This window comes from Urocampus carinirostris, chromosome 4 (genome assembly GCF_059441175.1).
Source record: "Urocampus carinirostris isolate Australia breed hairy pipefish chromosome 4, RoL_Ucar_1.0, whole genome shotgun sequence".
NCBI classification, from domain to species: domain Eukaryota; kingdom Metazoa; phylum Chordata; class Actinopteri; order Syngnathiformes; family Syngnathidae; genus Urocampus; species Urocampus carinirostris.
In genome coordinates this window covers 23,126,969-23,153,970 of record NC_142352.1, presented here as the reverse complement: position 1 = coordinate 23,153,970, position 27,002 = coordinate 23,126,969, and the positions used below count along the sequence as shown (strand labels likewise).

Here is a 27,002-nt window from a genome sequence, read left to right as displayed (position 1 = left end):
TTCTGACCAAACGTTGAATACCCTACAGTTCCTACCTTCTTTTATGCTCTTCTCACTTTTCAATTAGAATCTAGTTACAGCATATGCCAGTCAGTGAATCCTTGTACAGTTGATTTTTTTTAAACAAGTAAGAGCTGAATGAGTAATATTATTATTTTTCTTTTAAGGTTATTATTTTTCGGTTTTCAGGCCTGGCATTTCGTTTTTTGGTTTTGGCCCCTGCATTTCTAAAAAAATGTGAGGATACAAAATAATAAATAAGGGTTGAGCATGACGTCTTCAATGTAGTAGTGATAGATAGGAATATAAAACCAGCAGGTGTGCGCTGGCTAATGTTTTTTTTCCACACAAACCTCAGCCCAAGGACCATCAAAGTGGTCTAAAAGGCCCTCAGTGTTGTCTAGAGGACTTTAGATAAATAAGAGGGATTGAGGAAAAACCTTTTAATAAATCACATTCAACATGGGCTGTGCAATGAAGGCAAAACTTTCCCTAAAACATGTTCAGATGATTAGGGCTCATTTTATTTAATGGGAAATAAGTGCTGGACCTAAAAGTACAGTATCGCTTACATCTGGAAAACGCTTTTGTCAAGGCTGATCTTTATTATCAGTGTTTTTTTTTTCTTTTGAAAGTATTAAATAGTTGAATTATGATTATAAACAGTTGTTTTTTCTTAAGTAGACACAGAATGAAGTCTGCTTATTGTTTTTATGCGCTTGATGTATTCTCAAGAGACCATTTTGGTTTCACTAGCTACATTTCATGCAGTAGATTATGGAACATTGAGATGTTAATTCAGGTTATGTTGCAGCTGAAATAAATGAAGTATGCTATTAACAGAAAGACTATATTTTAGAATATAGTTTTTCAGTGTAAGGCTGGCTTTGGGTTTGGACGATGAAGTTTGACGTATGCAGTTTTAGACTGCCTTTCAAAGAAATTGCCACTCTAGTTCTAATAATAAAAGTCATTGAAAAGTCCATTAAAATACAAACCACCCGCAAATTTGCAGCTGGACTCATTGATTATTTTTTGTTATAATTAGCTTACGAAAAAGAAATCAGAGAACATTGAAAGTCACACATTCACCTTGAAGCGCTTACCCTGCACCCAGCGAGGGTGTGAAATTACCTCCTAATACCACCCCAGACGCAAAAAAATACACTATTCTCTTATTACCAAGCATGCAATCACAAATAAAAACATTATTTTAAAACGGGTGTTTTACGCTTGTTCAACAAAAAACAGCGGGGTTCATGCTTTAGTGGTTGGTCTTTTTTGTGGCCTCCTGCAAGCGCTTCAATGATAACCTTTGTTTGAGGTGCTTTAGTCACTTTGACAAAGAGCAAATAAGCTTTAGCCTGGAACAATAGTGATGTCACGATGCCTTGTCTGACTCTTTCAGTTTGTGATAACTGGCAAAATTATATCACGATTAAAAACAATGTGATCTTGATTTTGTCACAATTTTCTTAAAAAAATATTTTGGGGGACCTAATGGCAGTCCATGCAGTTTTCCCGTCATGTTTTACCCAAAGTCAAAATAAAAAACACTAGGAAATGTATCTACTTTCTAGACAGGGTTTAGTTTAAATAGTGCAAACTCCTGATATGAGAATAGGCATTATTGCAAACACACTAGCATAAGCGGCTAGCAGCCATGTCCATAATGTTTGCAGTTATGTTCCATGACCCTGGCATGAGTAGTTAAATTATGAATTATTGATACTTCGCAGCTCCCCCAATGTCTTCAAAGCACTGATTCTTCATGTAGATAGCGCAGCCCTTCTCTCTTACCCAGCGCCCTAGTCCATGTGTATGCCTGAGGGTGCAACCGACGGACAAACTTCAGCACCTCTCCTTATCTGGCTTACTGCTGCAGAGGGCTAAATCCATGCAACCACGCTAACCGGCAGCTAAAATGCAAACAGGAAGGCAGGGCCGAGTGAATATATTTTTTTCAACCACAGAAAGACAATGCCAGATGTAATTTGTGTGGTAATGTGGTCTGCTACTGTGGCAACATGACAAGATTATCTAAACACATGAAAATTGTAACTGCTGCGATCTATGAGCTGCTACCAACAAGAAAAACATATTACAGTTCCTGAACAAAAACCTATAAATATGTTGTCACAATGGCATCAGAGCCAAAACAAGACAATTTACACTTTTTTGCATTACTGACTTTATATTCATATTATCATTGTTTTAATGACATTGTGATGAAGTAATTGTGTTTTTGTTACGACGTGGGTTTTTGTGGGGGTTTATCTCTACACTTCTTAAATAGTTGTAATAGAAACATGTATTTAGACTGTTAAAATTTGCATTGTAGTTAGTTAAAGATAAGTACAACATTTTAGTCCCTAAAAACTAACTAAAGGTGGGAGGGTTCAATTATTCAATGGCAATGATATTTCCAAGCAAAAAGTATCAGATTGTTATCAATCAATAGCAACCTGCAATTACTTGGAGAGGATTGATATCAGCATGCCAAGTATCGCCCACCCCTGCTAATGGGATGACAGAGGCAAACGTCATGCTAGCCACTAAAGTAATACTGTTCTCTAATGTGGTTGGAAAAAATAAACGTCAAAGCCAGGCCAGGGACTATCGCAACAGAGCAGAACAAGCGCCTAGAGACATTCAAAAAATAATTTATTATTATTTGAATTGAATCAAATCCTAAAAAAATACAATGAATCTGTTCTTTGAAGGTATTCATACAGTAGTATTAATGATTTTATGTGAATTCTGTTGGATTTGGCTAGTTACGATTACATTTCCTATTTAAAGATGTCACTTCCAGTAAAGAATGTTCTGTTTGTTAACCATTGTTAGACAACAATTTCGAAAGTTATGTATTAATATCACTTTATAGTTGGAGAGTGCACTTATAGACAAAAACAAATTTTCACTTGGCTTTCCATTGTTATCTTGCCTCAAAGAAAAAAAAATGCTATTTCCTAAATAATCCCATCTAGATATTAGTCACGATGAGGGAAATAAGAATTTATTGTTTTGCACACAATTTTCTTTGAATTTAATTGTCATTCTTTTTCATAAATAAACCAATTTCGAAGTGTTGGAATATGCACACAGCTTCTTAAGAGAAAAAAAAGGGGGAACAAAACGGCAACCCTGAGCTGCTATTCATTGGTTAAAATATTTGTTATTTGTTAGTGTTTTGAATGTTAAGAACCTTGTGTTCTCTATCTAACTTCATTCACCATCGTCCTGGAAAGTATCGTGTCTGAAGCTCTGGAGCAACATGAAGGTACATTCAGTTTTGGGATACAACCTCACTAACTTTCGTTTTACTAATGATATGGCGAGATTAGCAAGAGAAGAACAGGAACTCAAAGATCTGGTCGATCGCCTGGACTCTTCATCAAGCCAGTATTGGATGAAAATCAGCAAAGAAAAAACAAAGGTAATGACCATATCCAAGGTATCACCACAAACGACACCATCAACCATCAAGAGCTTGAACCAAATTAACATAATTTGGAGCTGTTGTATTAGAAGAGGGTTGAGAACCAGAAATCATGGCCAAGACAGCTAAAACCTCAGCTGCACTTGACAGCCTTGAACCCATTTGGAGGGACAAGAACGGCAATAAAATCAAAATTCTGATTAATGCAAGCGCAGGTTACTTCCATCTTCCTCTACGCTTGCGAGACATGGACCTTCACATCATAGCTGAAAAGGAACGCCCAGCCCATGCAAATGAAATGCCACAGGAAACATCTAGGCATCAGCTGCATAGCCCTTGTGACAAACGAATTGGTGTGCAACATCATCAGAGGGCACATTAGACCCTCCACATAATTGTTGTCAACTGTGTGCAGATGAAAACTGCGGTCATAAGGTCACATTACAAGAACATCATGACTGGCTAAGTTTATTCTCCAGGGCACAGTCCAAAGGGGCAGGAGAAGAAGAAGACCGATAAAGAACTGGGCTGACAACATTAAAATGGACTGGTGCCAACTTTGCCACGACCCCAAATAGGGCAACAAACCACTAACAGTGGAAAAAGCTGTCCAGAGTTCTTGGTGCTACCTCATTCGTGCCAGAAGATTAAGGGATCTGTGGACCAATTCTTGTATACTAGTTTTAAATTGAGATTGTCAGCATAGTAACAAAATGCAATGTTCATCACTGAAAATGAACACAATAAAAAATATATTAAAATGCTTTTGTTGTATTACTGACACCTCAATCTCCAGCAGCTCCCGTGTTATTTTTCGATTGTTCTCAGTTATTTTCGATTGTTCTCAGCTTAGGGATGCTGCTGGAAAAGTGAATTTCCCTTCGGGGATGAATAAAGTATCTATCTATCTATCTATCTATCTATCTATCTATGTCAGAACATGAAATGAAATGATCTGCATTTATATAGCGCTTTTCAAATCAATGACTTCCCAAAGCGCTTTACAATGTGCTTCACATTTCCCAATAGCGGCCTTGTATTGCAGCCATGTAAGACGCTAACCTGCTTATTGGGGGTATTAGGGGTCAGTGTCTTACCCAAGGACACTTCGACATGTAACACGGACAAACCGGGATTTTAACTGGGATCCCTTGATCCCAAGACGAGCGCTCTACCTCCTGAGCTACTGCCGCCCTACATGTAAAACAATCATCACATAAAAATCATATAATCAGATTATCATTGCTTTGTTCCCAATCTAGTAGCCAAGCTGTATTAGCATCCAATACTTACTGATATGACTCGATCTCACCGTTCAGAAAGTAAATGCAAATGATCAAGAAACAACATCGGTCCGTTTGAAACACGTTTGCTGAAAACTAACCCAAGAGACAATTTCCTTGTGAAGAAGAAATAGGTCACAGATTCAATTACAGCCACTGAAGCATGGACTCAATCTATCATGCCAAATTAAGTGTGTTTTAGCAACCTACATTTCTCTCAGCATTTTATAGACACGTTCACTCGAGCAAAGAGATTGAGTTGAAAGGAAAAATTGTCAGACTCTCCTTGCTCTATTTTTTATTCATTTAAAGCTGCTCCGAAATTGTCTTTGTTTTGGCAGCCTATAAACAAAGTGCAATCAAATACAGGTGCAGGTATGTTATATTATGTTTTTCAAGTTTTTTTAAATAGATGTTACAATAAATTTGGACATACAGCCTACTACATCTTTCCAACGCATCCATATTGTGTTCAAAATAGTGATACCTCAGGACTCGAATGGCTCTGCATGTGAATGAATCGGTAAAGTACCAAAGGACCGAAAAATTTCCAGTTGTGTTTGCTACGATACCCTCGAAAAAACGTTTTTGTTTATGCCCCAAGTTTGCAGCATCTTCTAGTCTGAAACTATCGTCGTCTGTTCAGTGTAAACCTAGCTTCTTATATGCAGAGAAAAAAAAACATTGTCTTGTATGTCAGAAACGAGTGTCATCTTTCCTAAATGTGCGTCAGTTTCTACTTCACTGAAAACTAGATTATTGTTTTTCTAACTTTTTTTTCTAGGTGCAAAGCTAGCTTCTTCTTCTGAAGACAACTTGTACTTGTACGCCAGAAATCATAGTTTTATTTGCCAAAACCTGTTTAATTTTGTAGGGATAAAAATAGCGTTTTTAATGCCAACTTCTAGCATAATAATTGGCGAGAATTGGTATCATCTCTATGTTGTATGTCAGGGGTCGGGAATCTTTTTTGCTGAAAGAGCCGAAAAAAACCCAAATTTTAAAATCTAATCCTAGGAGAGCCATATGTATATTTAATACCAAATACAGCTAAATGGAAGAGGAAAATCAACGAGTTTATAGTATAATAAGACAGAATTTATTTTGAACAACATTGTAAGTTAATAACAAAAACTAACAATTATTTATAATTATAACAATCAACTGGTCTGCAGGCTGAGGTTTTATTCATATCTGTCCATGTTTACTTGCCCGCTCTGCTTGTTCACCGCTGTCTGAGGCCCTCAGGTCAGCAATTTCATATCTAAATCAAAGAAGACCAACAATATATATATTGTAGCGAGCAGAGACGGGAGTTGTAGGCGGAGTGTCAAACAAAGGTGCCAACGAAAGCTGCTTTAATGACATTTAAACTTGCAATAACAAAACAAACACGAGAGTGGCTCGAGCCGGCCGAATTAAGAGTCCCCCTAGGAACTCGCTAACTAAACAATGGTTCCGTGGGTGAATTATGTAAAACCCACTACACAAGCCCCCCCAGAATTCACCCATAGTCAAAGTCTCTGTGCCTGGTTGGGTTGCTGACCCGGCCACTGCGGGTACAAGGAGCTGGAACAGCGGGGGAGTGAGAGCTTGTGGACTCAGTTGGAGAGCCCACAGTTGCTGGGGGCGGAGGGTCAGAGTGGGTACCCACGGGGCCGGAGGATCGTGCCGCAGGAGGACGGCCGCGCCGTGGGGCTTGGGCCAGTTCCAATGGCTTGGACATATCCATGTGGGCAGGCTTAACCCTGTCCACGAAGACAGTCTCTGGCCTACCACCAATGTCCACGACCATGGTCTTGTCACCATGCTGCAGGACCTTAAACGGTCCATCATAAGGAGGGCGCAATGGTCCGCGGTGGGCATCGTGGCTAATGAAAACAAAACCAGCCGAGCGCAAGTTGGAGGGAACCCGTGAAACTAGCCTGCCGTGTCGCGATGTGGGTATAGGCACAAACGCTCCCGCAGTGCCCTGCAAGATGGACTTCTCCCTGGATGCAGCCCAGGGTGTCGTTGGGTCTGGGATGAAATCACCTGGCACCCGCAGCACTTGACCGTAAACCAACTCAGCTGAAGAGCACTGAAGGTCCTCTTTGGGAGCGGTCCTCAGTCCCAGCATGACCCAGGGTAGCTTATCGACCCAGTCCCCATCGGTCAGGCTGGCGCGCAGGGCCGCTTTCATCGAGCGGTGGAACCGCTCGCACAACCCGTTGGCCTGGGGGTGGTAGGCAGTGGTGCGGTGAAGTTTGACTCCCAGGCTCTCGGCAACCGTGTTCCACATCTCGGAGGTGAACTGTGCGCCCCTGTCAGATGAGAGATCTGCAGGGGGTCCAAAACGGGCGACCCATGTGCCGATGAACGCGGTCTCATCGACAGCTGAGGTGGAAGTCAGCGGAACTGCTTCAGGCCAACGGGTCGTCCTGTCCACCATCGTCAGGAGGTAAGTGAAACCGTGTGAAGGGGGCAGTGGGCCCACCAGGTCAATGTTAACGTGGTCAAACTTCCGTTCGGGGATGGCGAATGGTACCAATGGGGCCTTGATGTGACGGTGCACTTTGGCGCGTTGACATGCCACGCATGAGTCGACCCAGTGCTCGAACACGGCACCCACTGCAAGGTCTGATGCGTCTGTAGTCAGTGCGACTGGGGCTCCGGAGGCTGGGTGAGCCAGCATGGCTGCCTGGCACAGCGCGGTTTTTGTGTCCTCGAATGCCTTGGTCCTCTCAGCGGTCCATTCAACAGCTTGATTGGGTGACCTACCCTTGAGGGCCTCGCAGAGTGGGCGCATGACATCAGCGGCTCGGCGAATAAACCTATGGTAGAATGTCACCATGCCGAGAAACTCCCTGAGGCCCCGTGCTGTTGGCGGCTGAGGAAAGGTGGAGACGGCCTCTACCTTAGACGGTAGGGGGGAAGCCCCATCCTTGGTGATGAGATGCCCAAGGAAGTGGATGGAGGGTACGCCGAAAAACACATTTCGCGGGATTTATAATCAGGCCATGCTGACTGAGCTTGGTGAAGAGGTCTCTCAGGTTCTCCAAGTGTTCCTCTTCTGAGGAGCTGGCAACAAGGACGTCGTCCAGGTAGACGAACACAAAAGGCATGTCCCTGAGCACTGAATCCATCAGCCTTTGGAAGGACTGAGCGGCATTTTTCAGTCCGAACGGCATCCTGAGAAATTCGAACAACCCAAATGGAGTTATCACGGCCGTCTTCGGTATATCTGAGGGATGCACTGGCAGTTGGTGGTATCCCCGCACTAGGTCCACCTTGGAAAAGAGAAGTTTGCCCGCCAGGTGTGCAGAGAAGTCTTGAATGTGCGGGACTGGGTAACGGTCAGGCGTGGTAGTCTCGTTAAGGCGGCGATAGTCCCCGCATGGGCGCCAGCCACCGCCTGGTTTCGGGACCATGTGTAGTGGAGAGGCCCAGGGGCTGTCTGAACCAGGGCCCCCTTGGTTTCAATGTGGTGCTCAACCCCATGTCTGGTCGTGGAGGCTGAGAAGGTAGGCTTCGCCAGACTGGGGAACTCGGCGAGGAGCCGGTGGTAAATATCATCGTCCGAGAGAGAGCTGGACAGACCCTCAAAAATCCCTTTGTCGCGGACACACGCGAGAGAAGAGAAATTCAATGCGTCAACGAGGCGGCCATTTTTCACATCGACGAGTAATCCATTGGCACACAGAAAATCTGCACCAAGAAGAGGAAAAGCAATATCTGCAGTGACAAAGTCCCATGTAAACTGCTGACCCCCAAAACACACGTCCACTGTCCGTGTCCCGTATGTGCGGATGGGGGTGTCATTGGCATAAGTTAATGGAGGTCCATGTGTTCCCCCCACATCGTCCACAGTGGCAGGGAGGACGCTCCTCTGGGCGCCGGTGTCACACAAGAACTTTTGGCCGTCCCGGATGAACAGTAGCCGGTTTCTTGCGCCTGCACTCATGGCCGCTACAGAGTGCAGGCCTTAAGGTTTCCCGTCGCGTTGGAGGTGCAAGGGGGACGGCACTTCTTGGCCCTGGGCCCAAAACGTGCATGGTAGTAACACAGACCTGACACATTCTGAGCGTCAGTGGCCGCGCGTGCCTTGCTGGCTGGGGGCGTCGCATTTGATGGTGTGTAGGTGCGTGTAGGGGCCAGCACCTCATGTGTGTATCTATGTGTGGCCAGGAAAAACCGGTCCGCTTCCTCTGCCAGTGCACGCGGATCTGTAATGGTTGTATTCGCAAGCGCCGTCTGGACATGCGGCGGCATGTGACGCAGAAAAAGTTCAGTGAAAAGAAAATTTGGCTCTTCGGTGCCAAGCAAGTTTAACATCATTTCCATGTGATCTGATGGCTTACTGTCTCCTAAGCCCTGAATAGCAAGGAGGCGTCGAGTACGCTCAGAACGCGACAGTTCAAAGATTCTGAGGAGATATGCCTTCAGTCCCTTATATTTATCCAGTTCAGGAGGGGATGAGATGAAGCTCACCGCTCTGGCTGCAGTTGAGCTCCCCAGAGCAGACACCACGTGGTAATAGCGAGAGTCATCATCAGTGATTCCGCGCAGGGCGAATTGAGCCTCTGCTTGTGCGAACCATGTTAACGCCGATGTCTCCCAGAACTCGGGGAGCTTGAGAACGGGTGCGTATGCCATGTCGGTATGCTCAGTATTATGCACGGCCTCGGAAACTTCCACGAGACTAATGTTGGGGTCACCAATGTAGCGAGCAGAGACGGGAGTTGTAGGCGGAGTGTCAAACAAAGGTGCCAACGAAAGCTGCTTTAATGACATTTAAACTGGCAATAACAAAACAAACACGAGAGTGGCTCGAGCCGGCCGAATTAAGAGTCCCCCTAGGAACTCGCTAACTAAACAATGGTTCCGTGGGTGAATTATGTAAAACCCACTGAAATATTATAATAAGACTCTGTTATAACATGTTGTTCAAAATCAAATCAAAGGTATTTATTAATAAGAAAAGTACTTCTGACTTACTATTACAGTAATGCGACTTTTGGTGTTGCATGGTTTTGCTGATGGCTTTGTAGTCCGATTGATAGGTGGTGAGGTTCAGCTTCATGCAGGCGTTTAGGCTTCCATCTTTTAAACGTGATCGCAGGTTGGTTTTGATGTGTTTTAGGTGTGAGAACGACTGTTCGCATGCATACGTAGATCCAAACATGGTCAATACAGCAAGTGCCTCCTGATGTAGAATACAGTGGAAGCTGAGGATGGGTCTGTTCTCCTGCTCACGAAGCAGCGCTACAAATCCTCTGTTTTTCCCCACCATGCACGGAGCACCATCGGTACACACAGAAATAAGTTTATCCATTGGTAGATTCTTTTCATTTGCAAACTCCATGAAAGACTTGAATAAATCCTCTCCTCTCGTTGTCCCTTTTAGTGGCAAAACGGCAAGACTTTCCTCACGCAGCGAGTCACCGTCAACATAGCGTGCAATAATACTGAACTGGGATAAATGACTGACATCTGTTGATTCATCCAAAGCGAGGGAAAAAAACTCCGCTGCATTTATGTCATTCACTTGCTTTTATCTCCACTTGATTCGACATCACAGCACAGTTCTTGCTGAAAGAGGCATATCTTTTATCCGTTTGATTATTTTATCTTTATCCTTAACGTCGTCAAAAAGCTCGTTGGCCACATAAAGCATGAATGATTTGGCATAATCGCCATCTGTAAACGGCCTCCCGCTCCTCACAATTGCTAAAGAACCAGGAAAGCTAGCAGAGTTAAAATCACCTTGTTTGGCCCATACACGGAGCTGCTGCTGACTAGCCTGGACTGTGGAAAGTAGTTCTTGACAGGCCTTCTTTCTGTTGTCTCCCACTGGATATTTCGCTGAAAATGTGGCATGGCGTGTGTCGAAGTGTCTCTTTATATTTGACCGTTTCATCGAGGAAATGTTATCATTGCATATAAGACACACTGCACAACCTGCTCTCTCAATAAAGGCAAATTGCTCTGTCCATTCCTGCTGAAACGTACGGTAATCTTCATCTTTTTTCCTTTTCGTCATCTTCTTGATTAGAAGGGTTCACTCTGCATAAAAAAGCTAACCAAAAACGAGGAAATATTACTTCTTTGCTTCAAAATGACTTGTGCAGATTGTTGTAAATTATCCATTAAAATTAGACTTTCCGGGTAGCGGACCCTCCCGCTCACCGGAGAACAGATTGGCTCTTAGCTGCGTGCCTGAACGAAAAGTTGCAGGTGAAAATATATATAAATTAAAATGTGTGTATTTATTTATTTTTGGACATTTTTTTTCTGACTTTATTATTATTATTATTTATTTTGCTAAAGTAACATTATTAGTAAAATTATTGATTGATTCGTTTCGTTCAGAAATTTTCAGAGAGCCAGATGCCGTCATCAAAAGAGCCATATATGGCTCCCGAGCCATAGGTTCCCGACCGCTGTTGTATGTGGTCAAGTGGTCTGCTATTTTTAAAATAGTGTTATATTTATCTTCATTACCTGTGTATTAATCTTTATCATCTACAAATTTAGATACTGTAACCATCGGCGGCAGTAGCTCAGGAGGTAGAGCGCTCGTCTTGGGATCAAGGGATCCCAGTGTCGTCCGTGTTACATGTCGAAGTGTCCTTGGGTAAGACACTGAACCCCTAATACCCCCAATAAGCAGGTTAGCGCCTTACATGGCTACAAGGCCGCTATTGGGAAATGTGGAGCACATTGTAAAGCGCTTTGGGAAGTCATTGACTTGAAAAGCGCTATATATACAGTAAATGCAGATCATCACTTCGTATGCACATGTTTCAATGATATCTGGGTACATATTTGTTTAGTATGTGGCTATTTTGAAACTTTTTGTAGCAGTGGTCTCAAACTCAATTGAGTTGGGGGCCTTTGAAGCTAGGCTTCGGTTGAGTTTGGGTCAAATGGGGTTTTCCAAAAACGCAGCACTGACAAAAAAACATTTTGCTGTTCTTAAGGGGACAGTGTTTTATATTTGTTCACTAGTTGCTGCACTGTGTAATACAACCAAAAATAGTCTAAGGACAACTCCAAGCAACAGAGACTAAGAGTAAGCAATTTCTACCCAGTCTTTCTCAAAGAAATACCAAAATAAGGAACATAGATTTTTGAAAAGGAATAAAGAATAGGAAAGAAGAAATTAGAAAATTGAGGCAAAAAAAATAAATAAAATGGGAGTAAAAAGAAAGCTGTGAAAAAGAAAGAAAATGAACAGAAAGAAAACACCCCAATTTACATAAACATAAAATAATCACCCTGCAGGGAGCAACTGATAGATAGATAGATAGATAGATAGATAGATAGATAGATAGATAGATAGATAGATAGATAGATAGATAGATAGATAGATAGATAGATAGATAGATAGATAGATAGATAGATAGATAGATAGATAGATAGATAGATAGATAGATGGATAGATAGATACTTTATTCATCCACGCAGGGAAATTCACATTTCTAGCAGCATCCCTTCGCTGAGAACAATACAATAATAGAGCAAAAGGAATACAATATAGAAACACCCAATGTGACGTGCTAATACCCACTGTAGCGTGTTGTATAGAGTATTTAAATAGTGCTACATAAAATACAAACTGCGATAAAAGTACGGTAATATGCAATGTAGGGGGTGTGGTTTAATGTGGGCCTTTACTCCGCCGAGTGGAGTTAAAGAGCCTCATGGCAATCTATTTCTTAAAATTTAAACATGTTGCTATTCAAGAACAAAAACGTGTAACCATGGTAACATACCCATTGAGATAAAATTAACACTTTATTTGGATTACCTACTGTATTTTCCTAATAGTGTAAGGTAGAAAGTATTTTAGTTCTTTAGTTGAAATTGTTATACAGTACAGTTTATGTATTTTTGTTATATTGCTGGTCTAACTCTCTTGGCTTTTGTTCTGAAACAGTTGTAATACAAATATGTAGTTTTATTCTTTAATACTGTTAAATCTTTCAGCAGTTATTTTAAGAAAAAATGAAACTTTAAAAGTGCCAGAAATGTTTGTGCTGTGTTTATCATAATTATAAACTAACCTAAGAAGGTAGGGCTCATCTTTCAACAATAATGACATTTCCAAGCAAAAAATGTGGGTATCGAAATGATGGTTTGTTGTTTGGTTGGATCCCCTTCACTAGGGTCGGAGGTGCACAATTTCTGTGGCGTGTCTTCAGCAAGTACATCCTGGTTGCCAACATGTTTTCACCTGGTCTCGAACCAGGCACTACCATGTATTTACTTGGTTCAGATTGATACCAAAATTCCCTGTATGGCCCACCCCTATTTGACACCCCTGATGAAACTAGTATATACAGTATTGTAAATTTACAGAAAAGGAAAATTTATTTTACAATACAGTGGTACCTTTACTCACAAATTTAATTTGTTCTGGGAGTAGCTTTGTAACCTGAAAACTTAAGAAGAGACGCATTTTGTATGTAAATGCGCTAATCCATTCCCAGCCTCGCAACAGTACAGTATGTTATGTTTTTAAAAAGCATAAGAGAGCATCAGAACATGAAACAAATAAATGTTAAAATTAGATAACCGCAAAACAAACATCAAACGAGAGGTACATAATGTGAAGGGAAAAAAAAGAATAATAAAAGGAAATAATAAACCATATTAATTTACGTTTTCACATTACATTTACATTTAAAAAAAACTGAATCAATGACATCTGCTTTAGCTGCCTTTTGACAATCAGTCTGAAATGCACAAGGCCAACATAGCGATAGCCTGTCTTGTCAACACTTTTTCGGAGTGAATCCTTTCCGGGAATTCATGATATTTTGCTAAAATGACTTTAATTTGGGCTGATTGAATAACGGCTGCACCCCGCTCTCGCTATCTTGCCAGAAACCCTTCTCGTCTCCGTGCTGTGACAGTGACAAAAAGAGCATGCTGGGAGCATGCATGCACACAGGATTCCCTGGCAGATTTTAAGTGATATCTCGTTTGTTAGGGAAACTCTGGGAGCAGCTGTATTTTCTACTTCATAAATAGAGGAAATATCTTACGTCGTGAGTAGAGGTACCACGCTTTAAAGGGAAAACAAGTGTCGAACATGCATAATGAATTATTCTAAGTCCAATTTCCCCCGGGTTGGCTTTTACAAATCAAAACAAATTAGTCTGACTGCGTCGAGTGGATGGATAAACATTTTTAATGAAGCGCTGTTGAACCTATCTTAGCTTTTATGAAAGCGATGGCCTCAAAGGCCACGTTGCGTGGAAAAGATAAACTGTCATTTATGAAAGCAGCAAAATTATGCCCAAGCAATTTGATCCAAGGAGGTTCACCGTTTTCTGACACTTATTATTGTGTGGTGATATCCGCGCCAGGTAAATCTCTGCTTGTCATCTAATAAGGTACGGCAGCTTCTCTCATGTCTCTCATTCTCCTTCAAATGCCTGTTGCCATGGCAAAGACAGGCAGCAGCCATCAGAAGAGGATCTCTGCCGCTTGTTATGGACTGCTCAGCTGTTTAGCACAAAAGTCTCCTTTTATGTTGCAGTGCAGAGAAAATGGCTGCAATCTTTAGATACTTGCACCTCTCTGTAGAAAAACTCTATGAAGTGAGCCTTAATAATTCAGCATGCCCACTACGGCATTCAGCTACAAACCGCTGAGGATCACAAAATTCTTTGCTAGCGTTCAGCCAGTTAGAGGATCATGTTTGATCATTTTGATGATGTGACGGTCCAAAAATGAGAAAACCTATAAAAAGATCTGAAATTAGAAATAAAGTTAATCTGATTTTTTTTTTTTAAGTCTGCCAGCCGAGTTGATGTGGATGTTTGACGACTGTTCCTGCTAAGTGTAATGGGTTTAATATGAAACATTTTACATATTGTTTTCTTCTAAACTTAAAACAAGTGTCACTCAATAATAACTAATACCTTCTTCTTTGGGAAAGCTAGCTTCTTCCGCACAGAAAACTATCATTCTCTTGTAGTCAGAAAATTAACTTTTTTTTTCCGAAATGTAATCTCCTATGTAGAAAATTGGCTTTTACACTCAAAACTAGCTTGGTCTTCTGTGCATAGAGATAGCTTGAAACGCTTCTGCTATGACAAAAACTGGCATTCTCTTGTGCAGGATCTCTAGCTTCTCTTATGCTGAGAATATTAGTCCTCTTTTATGCCGGAAATTGGCCTCGTATTTGCAGAAAAATTAGGGTGTTCTACTTCTACACTGAACAATAATTATATTATTCTGGAAGAGGATTACCTTACGTGTGGTCCCTTCTCAAGGTTTCTTCATTTTTTTTTTGAGTTTTTCCTTGCCCTCATGTAGGTTTTAGATCTGGGGATGGTTTAATAATAGTCTGTGGTTAGCAATAATCTGTGGTCTGTGCAACCCTTTAAGACTCTTTGATTAAGGGCTATACAAATAAACATGACTTGCTTTGACAATAATTATACAATATGAAAAAAAATAGTTTGGTCTTCGGCATAAAAAGCTTACTGTGTCTTCTACAAGAAAACACAAGTTCAAGTCATGTTATTTGTATAGCCACGAATCACAAGGAGTTACATCATTACATCATTACACCATCTGGTCTAAAAATCTACATGAGGGTACGTAATATTTAAAAACCTCAGCATGAGAAAAATGAAGAAACCTTGAGACTGCACGAGGTTATCCCTCTTCTAGGATGACCAGGCTGCAATGGATGTTGCATTAACAAACAATTCAATACAAAATATTCTAAATAATAAGTATGATATTAAATTAAAAATATTTAAAAAAACAAAATGAATACACAGGTAGCATTCCCAAACAATACACTGATATTGTCAACATGAAACTAAAACGAACAGTTCCACTGAGGTTGCATCTCGTATCTCAAGGAGAAGAGCATTCCACAACACCGGGGCCCGTATGGAGAACGCTCTCGAACCTGCGGATCTCTTCTTGGCTCTTGGGATCACTAGTAGACCATTTCCAGAGGACAGACAGGAACAGAGGGGGGGAATAAATCTGATAGATATGAGAGAGCAAGTCCATGCACAATTTTGTATAATACACCAGAACCTTAAAATTACATCTTAAGCTAACATGGAGCCAATGTAGGTCAGTGATCAAACTTTCTTGACTTAGTTAAAAGCCTCACTGCAGCATTTTGTACCAGCTGCAAGCTCTTCATGCTGTGTTCGAGGGACCGGAGAGTAGGCAAAACGCTAGTGTTCTCTTCTGCTGGGAAGCTGGATCTTTCTACCCCAAGTACTATTTTCTTTTACGTCAAAACATAATGTCCTATTAGGTCAAAATTGGCATAATCGTCTACCCTGAAAAACAGCTGTTTTACAGAAAAGTCTTTTGCCCGCCCCTACAGTTGAACCAATCTCTAATTTGTCGGAAGTTAGTGTCATCATCTTTTATTCAGAAAACTAGCTTCTTCTAAGCCATAAAGGAACCCTTCCTCATGCCATGAGGCTCTTTAACTCTACCCGGCAGAGTAAAAGCCCACATTAAACCACACCCCCTACATTGCATATCAATTTTATTGCAATTTGTATTCTGTGTAGCACTATTTGGATATTCTATATAACACGCTACAGTGGGCATTTGCACACCACATTGGGTATTTGTATATTGTATTCTTTTTGCTTTATTATTGTATTGTTTCTCAGCTCAGGGATGCTGCTGGAAATGTGAATTTCCCTGCGGGGATGAATAAAATATCTATCTATCTATCTATCGATCTATCGATCTATCGATCTATCGATCTATCGATCTATCTAAACTTGCATTGTCTTATTTTGTACATTGAAAAGTGTGACCTCTTTTCCCATGTTACCTTTTTACTCTTTTTACTTTAAATAACGTCTGCCCAGACGCCCGTGGCGTGCATCGTTTACATCGGGCGTACATCTTACAAAACGGGTGGCCGACAACTTTTTCAAGATAAAAAACAAATCTTTTGTTTTTTTTTTTATTTTATTTTTTTTTTAAATCAAACGTTTGCTTTATTCCGATTTCGAAATGTTTGTTCGGTTCGGACATTTCGGAAGTTCGTTTGGCAATTTGTAAACTCGGCAGCCAGTCAGAAGCCTACAACGAATGACTTTGTGCTTCCGGACTTTCCAGAGCATTATAAGGTCGTGCATTAGCATATCATTTTCCAAAGTAGACGCACAGAGAACACAAGAAAAATGGATAAGTGGTTAGGAATCAAGCCAAAACCTCAGCCCCAGAAGAAGCCAATAAAATGTATGACGCTACAAAACGTAAACGTACATTAAAAGCACTCTGGAAAGGAGTTCACGTGGGTTGTAGCAGATGATGCAGCGTAAACATTGCATGAATGAAGATGAGTCAATACAGGTACATATTGATGGCAGATGGAAAACAGTGATATAATACACATGCAATGAGTGTTATAAGTACATTTATAATAAACTTAATTTTAAAGTGTTGATCTGTTATATATTCTGATGATCAATCCTTAATACTTTGCAACACTGGAGGGTTTTTTTTTTTGCGATTAGTCATCTTATTGTGTTTCAAGTTAAATAATCTATCATCATCATCATCATCAAGTTGGGAAAAATGGGCAACTTAATGGCTGGGCAGGCAACTTTTCAGAGTTGTCTGCCCTGGTGTCCGGAAACTTTTTGTCATGAGTCTCAGACACTGGCATTACTCTTTATCTTTAAAATCACAAAGTTGGGAAAATAAGCTTCTGCAAAGTTCATTTGAATTTGAAACAACTTTTGATGGGAAATGTTGGATAAGCTTTCTTTTAAACAACATTTTGTGACCTACTTTTTCCACAGTGGACAGCAAAGCACTTGCTTCTTTTTCCTCAGACCGTGCCTCCTCTGATCACGTTAAAACATTTAGTGCACTTTGCTTTGAACCAGTCAATATAAGTTGCTTTCCGTCTCCGGCACAGAGGAGTTGGATAACCGTTTTGAGTGCTTGTAGCTGTTTGAATGAAGTAAAAAATGTTGAGCAGGGAGTAATGGGTGTAAACACATTCATCTTGAATTTTGCTAGTGCCCGCTTCCTTCTGCATGCAAAGTATCAGGCAGCTAATAGATTTTTCAAGCTTCATTACCTACAATTTGTATATCAGATGGGCTGGAAAAGAGAGTTGTTGTTTACTCAGATATTCAAGTCCGAAATTACTTTTTCCACACTATTGATGCATAATGTTTACTCCAAGCACGTTGTTTTGTGTATTCAATCTTAGCGCATTGTGGAATCATGTTTATCAAGTGTAGGGATGGGCAATACAACTCTAAAAATATAAAGACTTTTAGATCGAAACAATTCCTGTTGTGGTCTGGATTAAACACTGTTTTTTCTTTCACCTTCACAAATTGTAAATCATAACCAAGATGAACAATTGTTCATAACCTGCATTTTTTTTAGACAAAAAGGTTAATACATTTGCATTGGTTGGAGTTCAGATATTGATATTGGACAAATGCAAAGGTGATTTCATTTGATGCCAGTTTGTTGTTTTGTTCATCTCACCTCGCATCAGGTAAATTTAAAAAAAATAAACGTATATTAAATTGTTATTCAGTATTAAAATTATTTCTCATTTAACATCACAATTTTTATATAGCTTTTTTCAGAATTGCTTAATTTTCACATTACAGAATTACAAACCTTTCAAAAGCTCAAGTTTAGTTGGGTGACACTTAAGTTCACTCAAACAGGGGGGTTGTTAGTTTAGGCGTCTTAGATATTAGAATAGGGGTGGCCAACCCGGTCCTCAAGAGCCGCATGTCCTGCATGTTTTGGAGGTTTCTCAGGTGATGCAAATTTTAAGATTGTTTGCAAGCTGTGCGGGAGCTTAATAATGACCCAGGTGATTGGGATCACCTGTATTTGAACAAAGAAACTCCAAAAACATGCAGGACATGCGGCTCTTGAGGACCGGGTTGGCAACCCCTGTATTAGATCAAAGCCTTGAACAGACCCGCTAGGTTGCTGAAACTTGTCCTTGCTCTGGCTCTTTCTGATCTTGAAGCACCCTCGCACACATTATCCGGTAACCAGATAAGGCCATTGGGTCACACATTAGCACATTGTTTAGGCTTTTCTGTTCAGTGAATTGTATTAGATACTATATACAGGGCTGTCTCAGAAAATGTGAATATGAGGATGAAGTTATTTATTTTTTGTACTGTAATTTTAAAAAAATGCATAGACTTGCCTCCTCATATCTTTCAGATGCGATTGCCCCCTTTCTTTCTGCTTGAAGCCACCGGTCAGAAAACACTGGTCTCGAACCGCAGATTCGATCATGCAGCTTTGCAGGTGTTGGTCGTCATCAAGGTGGATGTCCCCTGATGCCCACAATTGATGGTGCTGCTCCTATAGGTAGATGTGGAGCTTCCCTGGCGTTTGGTGTGTCAAAGCGGGCAAAAAAGCTGTTTAGTGTGTCAGGCAGAGTGGAGTCGTGGCTGACAAGCTGGGGCGTGGTCTTGTAATCTGTCATGGTCCTGATGCCTTTCCACATGTTCCAGGGTTGTTGTGGTTTAAATGTTCCTCAAATCTGTTCTCATGCTGAAGCTCAGCTCTGGCCATGCCGCAGGCCAGCCCGTGTTCTTATTTGATGGTGGTGTTGTAATGACTGTACATTACTGCTCAACCATGGTTTCTGGTTCAGGAACACCGTGATGGTATTTACTGGTAGAACAGGGTCTGTGGAGAACTCATCATAGGACAGTACAGATAAAGTATACTTCTCCAGGTTAGCATCTTTGCGGAACACAAACCAATCTGTGTGCTCAAAACGCTTCTGTAGTCCGGAGGAGGCCTCATCAGTCAAGACCTGTACTGTCTTGGTGGATGGCATTTTTTGCAAGTCAGAGGCTGCTTGGTGGGTATGAGTTACACTTACTGCGCACATGGATAGACATACCCAAGTGTAATTTTACATGACATTTCAATATTTTGAGATAGAATATTTGAGTGTATGCCGTTATCAGGAATATTAAAACCATCTAGGAATCTTAGTCTTTCAGTTGATTTGTAATAAATTAAGAATGTATGACCTTTTTGTTTTTAAATGCATTACAGAAAATAAGGAAGTTTCTCACAATACTCACGTTTTCAGTCCTGTACAGGATCATGATTATTTTTCTCTTTTCTCATTACTACACTTGTCCTCAACTCTCTGAATTAAGAAATAACAAAATCTCAAGTGATGCCTTGAAAGTTTGATCATTTTTGTGTCTTGTAATTATTTTGTTGTTGCCTGGCCTATGAATGAGTGGTTGTACTTTTTTGTCGCCCAAGGCTGAAGCGTAATGTTCATTAGCGCTCGCTTGTTGTTGTTAACTGTGTTTGGATAAGAGCTTGGATGAGCGCAATCTGCTTTACTCGCGCCCAAAAGAGAGAATGTTTCTTTTATGTAACATCACTCACTCTATCAGCGAGGGAGAACATTCTGTTTTATCATCGTGTTGGAAGTTGAAAGTCACTTAGCTGCTGTTTGATAAGAAAAGATAAAGGATTGTTTCAAATGAAATTCGGAAAAATAATGAGCATAACAAGTCTACAGTCAGCGAAAGTAGTTTGTTACCTTTCTAAAATTATGAGCCGTTGTAAACTAATGGCCTTTTTTGTTTTTTAAGAACAAAAAAAATGGCTATCCTAAACTCTGCTACTTCCTTAATTTGATTACACTATTCTACAGTACCATGGTGTTCAGTTTATTTATTTTTTTGTTTTGATGATAAATACAGAGGTACTTTTTTATACAACTACCTCTAAACACAAGATTCTTAGTATAGACGTTTTTGGAAGGAATAAAGATCTTGCTCGCTTCACAAAGGGACATCCAGAACACAAGCCTTCCCAGAGGCTACCATGAGGAACCACTCAAGTTTGCTCACTATTCATGACTTCTCGTCTTGTTTACTCATGCAGACTCATACAGGCAAAAAAAAAAACAATAAGAACATGTCCGGAAAAATGCTTTGTGCATACGTTAGTTCACGGTTACAGTAGCTTTAATTCAAAGTGTACATATCATCAACAGTCTCTCATATGTCTCATACGTGTCCACCCCAGCCAATTGCTCCCCATTTAATTACTGCTCCTTAAGTTACAATAAACTTTACAAACACAGTGCGGAACCTATTTACTCAAAGCATGAAATACTATGTGGAATTTTGTCATCTGCTACCAGTGACAAAGACCATCAACCTTAGAGCTGGAATGGGCAAGACAGGATCTTTTTTAAAAAATAAATTCCTGTTTAAAATTGTTTAACAGTTTTCACAATGTGAAATGATAAAATCAACGTATAGAATATGGAGTAAATTCATAAGTTGACAGTATGCCATCCCTGTGATCCCTCTTTGCAACCCCGACCCTTCCTCCGCAACCCATTTGTTACGACAACCCACCCATGCTCATAATAAACTCACATTTTGCTTCCTTAATAACATCAATTTTATCATATTACTGCGTTTTTTATGCTTAATTACTATTTGATTGTGTTTGTAGTGATCAGGAATATGTGTTTTATAGCTATTCAGCTTTCACTTGTATGTTTTTGGGAAGATTGAAGTGGACCATTTACTTTATAGTTATGCCATATCTGGAAAGTTTGCTCATTGCACAAGCGATTTGAGCTATGAGCACAATCCTGGAATGAATTAAGCTCATATGAAAAGGTACCCCTCTTCTTCTTTAGTTTAATAATTTTAGTTGGGGGAACATTATTGATAGAGGACAGAAAATTAGACAGTAAATGAAATTATTGACAAAAAATGGGAATGCTAACAGTCCCAACCACAGTCAAAGAGGGAACAAACTTTTTATTAATATCTGGTGAAACTAAATTAAGTCCAATATGTTGCACTGCAAATAAATTCCTGAATAAATGAATACTGGAAAATAATTTTAGTTTTTATGAACAAATGTCAATTTTCAAGCCTATATTCTAAATAAATGAGAAATATTTTTTTTTCAATCAAGCAAACTGTACTTTATTCTAAGTATATTTTCTTATTGTACTGTATTTTATTCCAACATTTTTTCTTGTAAATATTAAAAAACATATAATGAGCAAATTTGACCTATTTTACTATATTATAAAATCATAGTAAAATGAAAAAAACAAGCTTAAGAATTAGTAGAAATTCTTTAATTTGAAATATTATTTTTCCTCTGGCAAGAGATGCTAGACACACCCAAATGAAGGAGACGTAAAACGGGGAGGTGATCAAATGTTATTAAGAGGTGTTTATTCAAGACACAAAAAAACATGAACATCTTAAAAAAGGAGACTTGGAAATACCTTTACGATGATGGTGCGAGTGGGAGGACTTGGGACTAAGAGGGAATACTTAAGAGGGAGTCATGAGGGGATCTTGGGGTGGCAGGAATTCTGTCAAATAAACTTTGGAATACTTTTAAGAAGAAGGTTGGAGTGGCAGGTGTTGGAGTGGATGATCTTAGAAAGAGGAGGGAACGGGAGAAGAAAGTATTGGGATGGGAAGCTGGCCGTCTTGGCAAGTTCATGTCTTGAGCAGGAATCAAAACGATTCAGCAGCGCAAGGTAGAGGTTGGGTAATTGTCTGATTGTCAGCACTTGGGGAGCACCTGGGCAAAGAAATTGTTATGGGGACTGGGATAATACTGGGATAATAGACTGCTATCTCTTGGATAAGGAGAGGGATTCCAGACACTAATCAATGATATCCCTTGGAGCACTATTTAATGTAAATATTTTTTTTCTTGTAAATAAGAGACATTTTATCATAGTAGAATATCTGGAATGGTAGAATGGCAGATAGTTTCTCGTTTATGATTATTTTCACAAATGAAGAAAACTACTATACAGGGTTTGCACACACTGCAGGAGGGATCTTTGGCCCAGTCCTCCACAAAGATATTTTCTAGATGAGTCAGGTTTTTGGGCTTTTGCTGAGAAACATGGAGTTTGAGCTCCCTCCAAAGATTTTCGATTGGGTTCAGGTCTGGACACTGGTTGGGCTATTCAGTGGAACCTCGGTTTTCGAACGCCTCTCAGTTTGAACAAATCGGTTCTCAACCAAAAATTTCGAGAAATTCTTGCTTCGCTTTTCGTTTAAAAAATCGGAGTTCGAACGCTGGTATGCTAGGGGCGATGCTGAGTGGCGTACGGGTGTAGACTGCCCCCACCCCTCGTGAAAAACTGTTGTCACGTGAGCGCGCACTCCTTTTTGCTTTCGTTTTTAATATTGGTGAACGGAGTGTTTTAACCCCTAATTATGAAGGTCGGTGCAAGCAGCAAAAGTTGCTACAGGTGAAAAAAGAAGAGTAGTGCGTACAACTATTGCATTTAAGAAAGAAATAATAGCAAATAATGAAGAAGATGTGCGAGTTTCCCTTCTTTCGAGGGAACAGAGCATGGCTTTTTCAGACCACCACAAAAGTAAGAAATCCTATTCATAAATATTTTCTTTATCCTTTAACCGCTAACCACTTGTTGTGGAGACCGGGGTGCTAAATGTCGCGTGAAACGACCTGATTTTTTTATTTTTACACGTTCATGTTAGCGTAATCTTTCGTACGAATTAGCCTGGGTTAGCGAACGTACGATTAGCCTGGGTTAGCTTCATGTTTACTTTCATGGTAAACGTTCAGGGTGTTGTAACGGATTAAAACAATTTTACATTACTTTTAATGGGAAAAACGATTTTCAGTGATCGACCAAATCGGTTTTCGAACAGGGTTCTGGAACGGATTATGGTCGAGAACCGAAGTTCCACTGTACTAGAAACTTGATATGCTTCTTGTAGGGCCACTCTTTGGTTTTCCTGGCTGTGTGCTTCGGGTCGTTGTCATGTTGGAAGACCCAGCGACAACCCATCTTCAATACTCTGAGGTATTTTGGTCTCATCTGTCCAGAAATATTTTTCCCATGACTCTCCTGTTTATTCCAGATGGTCATATGCAAAATTAACACAGGCCATGCATTATTTCAAACCATGACTTGTCAATGTATTACCTACAGTAACCTTGTAAACGGTGGTCCGAGCTCTTTTTGGGTCATTTCAGGTCATTGACCAACTTCTGTCGTGCAGTTCCGGGCTGAATCATTGAGACCCTACGAGGTGGTATCTTGCATGGGGCTACACTCCCATTGAGACTGACCTTTGTCATGTTTGGCTTCTTCTATTTTCTAATGATTGCTCCAAGAGTGAACTTTTTTTCACCAAGTAGCTTGGCAAATGCTCCATTCCCTTTCCAGCCTTGTGGAGGTGTGCAATTTAGTCTCTGGTGTCTTTGGACAGCTTTTTTGTCTTCCCCATGTTACAAGCTAGAGTCTTACTGATTGTATGGGGTGGACAGATGTCTTTATCCAGAGAACAACATCAAACAGGTACATCTGATTCAGGATGATACATGGAGTGCAGGTGGACTCGGTTCAGGGTCAGAAATCTGGATAATACACAGCTGTTCTAATACTTGTTTGCAGCTATATCACAAAAATAAATTGTTGAAAAATCATGTCAGTTTTATTGAAGTTCTATCTCCTTGCCTCTGCAATTCAAATTGTATAGATCGCTGGGCAATGTCATTGGCATAGAACTACGAATATAGAAACAGATATACTTGAATGTTTGGAAATGTATTCATTTATTTCCATGTCATTTGTTCAGTGTTTGTTTTAAGATTATATTTACATAGTCCTGCTGTAGTCACTCAACTATAATAATAAAAGGCATGCAAAATCTATGACCATGAACACGTTGGCACTTTGATAATGCACTTAACAAAACAAAAAAAGGACACTGAGCTTTTTGTGACAGCCCAGTCAGTCACAGCTTGTTCCAACTAAATTTATCCCAGAATTGAAATGATGGGTTTGAACTTCGAAAGGTACGTTATGTGCCAGTTGATGGATAGTAATAAAGTTCATTTGTATCTGACTCAAGAGGACTTTTAAAATACAGTACTGGTATTATATGCAGGGTTGGCTTGAATTTATGCTTTATGATAAAGGATTATGGTTGTCAATATCACATTATGTGCAATCCATTGGGGAAAATAAAGAGCAGACTCATTCAATTCATATAATTCAGCATATTGCCCATGTTTTTGCCTCTTTTTGAGATTTCAAAATAATTTTGTAGGACTTAATAAGCTATTAGTGCTGCCTAGTACTGGGTTAGGAGCTTGGGATGCGACACTATCACAATTGAATGTTAAGAGAAGCGACCAAATTAATTCCAGATAGATTGTAAACTACAGAAACTACAACATTGTGATGCTTTACTTTTTGAGTAGGTGACAAGATCGCTTGTTGCCACTTAAAATAGAAGTTATAATTAAATACCAGATTTCGGTTTGAATCCTCCGTACTTCCTGATAGATTGTCTTGACTTTATTTAATTATTCATTATTTTCATGATATTACTATTGCACTGCAAATACTTTACAGATATTAATTTCTTAAAACTAATCAAGATTGTGTGGAGGAGAGGGTGCAATCTTGCTCTACGGCCACATGTAGCAGTAGTGAGTTGAAAATATTCTATTTTAAAAAACCCTTTCAAATGTGTGGGCAAACTTTATGAGTCGCAGGCCACTTTGGGTTAAAACATTCGTCAAAACGGCAATGTCAAAAAATATTGCTTTTATTTTTTGTATCTACCAGTACAGCCTCAAGTTTGCTAATGAGGAGATATTTTATGTAGGCCTATCCATTTTTTTCAATGTAGTAGTAGCCATTTTTAAAAAGACGTATCTGTATTTTGGGGTATTTCTTATCCATTTTGCACATTCCATTCAGACAAAACGCTTGATAGGACAATGCCGTACAAACTAATGCTGGTAATCACAATTGAAGAAATGCAATGGAAAAGCAAAGCCACCAGAGAGCAGTTACTGTATTCAGAGCAGACTTGTTGAAAAGCATTGCAACAGTTTCAAGCATTGACAAGCCCTTCACCCAAAATTCAAGCACTTTTCAATAATTGAAAACACATCAAGATTCAACAATTTTAGAATTTTAAGCACCCATAAGAATCCTGGAAACTAAAAATGTCACGATGTGGAAGGGGTGAGGTGACCAGACCAGAACGGAGGCAGGAAGGAAGAACTCAATTGCGTGACGATCAAAAACTTTTATTTACCAAAATAAAAGTTGTCCAAAACTCAGGGACAAGACAGAACAAACAGGCTTTAACAAAAACGTGCAAACACAGGTTTCTTCCAACTCAACTAAACAGGACAAGGCATGACAGAACAGAAAACGTATAATCAGCCAGCACCCACAAAACCCACAATCCAGCCTTAAATAGCAGACACGCAATTAGTTGAACTGCTTCAGCTGGTGCCCAGGGGGCGGGGCAGACCGGTCGCCAAGGCAACCATGACAAAAAATGACTCACATGAACGTGTGTGCCAGGTATGCACCGACCTAATATGTAAGAAATGGATGTGAATGAATTCTGTTTAAGATTGTGGCTTAATATTGTTCTTCGGAGCCTGCGGATTTTAATCCGTAGTTCGGAGTGTATGGTCGTTAATTCTCAACACCAGCTGAACTCTGATTCATTATAAGGTTTTGCTTCTTCTTAAAGCATCTACTGCCATTCTAACTTTCATTTATTTTAGCGTGAATAGCTCAGGGTGGAAAGAACTGACGTATTCTTGTAATTGGCATATGGTTTTATAAAAAATAATTGGTTCATTTGAGCCGCTTGAAGGATGACAGAAGAAAGCATCCCTTTTAAAGAAGATCTATTGGGTTCTTCAGGGACTCATCTAGTATGTTATTTATTGTCCGCCCGCAAACATACACGGACTAACTTGTCTGTCTTATCGCGGCGTCGAAAGAAGAAAGGGATGATTAATGATGCAAGTTTCTCTTTAAAGTGCCGTTATGGGGCATCATTCAGCCTTGCTACCGCATCTTCTTTGCTCGGTCTGTACGGACGATTAAATTCTCCTTTCTTCTCATGTGAAGAACATTTGCGGATGTCAGGACTGCTTTTTTTCATTATCTAGTAGAGAGTAGTTGTTTGACAGGCTCTTTTGATTAGATTGTTGTGTATTTTGATTCGGTGTCATGCCACTGCAAAATACAGATTACATTGTTTCAAAATATCTATAGCTCCTTTAAAGGTTTTCACTATAGAATTTATTTATAGAATTTTTACTTATGTCAGGCTTCCTTCCATTAAGGGGCGCCGAGCATGTTTGAGACTAGGCACAGTTGTGTCCAATATCCACACACCAGTCCCAGATTATCCTCACCCATTTATAAAGACATTTTTTTAGAGCACCCGTCG

General features: G+C 40.1%; 1 long non-coding RNA gene across 1 annotated transcript in view; it reads left to right on the top strand.

The window, feature by feature from the left end:
* Window positions 1-4,077, top strand: part of LOC148367109 (uncharacterized) — a 40,801-nt gene extending 36,724 nt beyond the window's left edge. Inside the window, exons 2-3 of the long non-coding RNA XR_015850271.1 lie at window positions 3,343-3,439; window positions 3,922-4,077. This is a non-coding gene — a long non-coding RNA (uncharacterized LOC148367109). The remainder of the gene's footprint in view (window positions 1-3,342; window positions 3,440-3,921) is intronic.
* The last annotated feature ends 22,925 nt before the right edge of the window (window positions 4,078-27,002 follow it).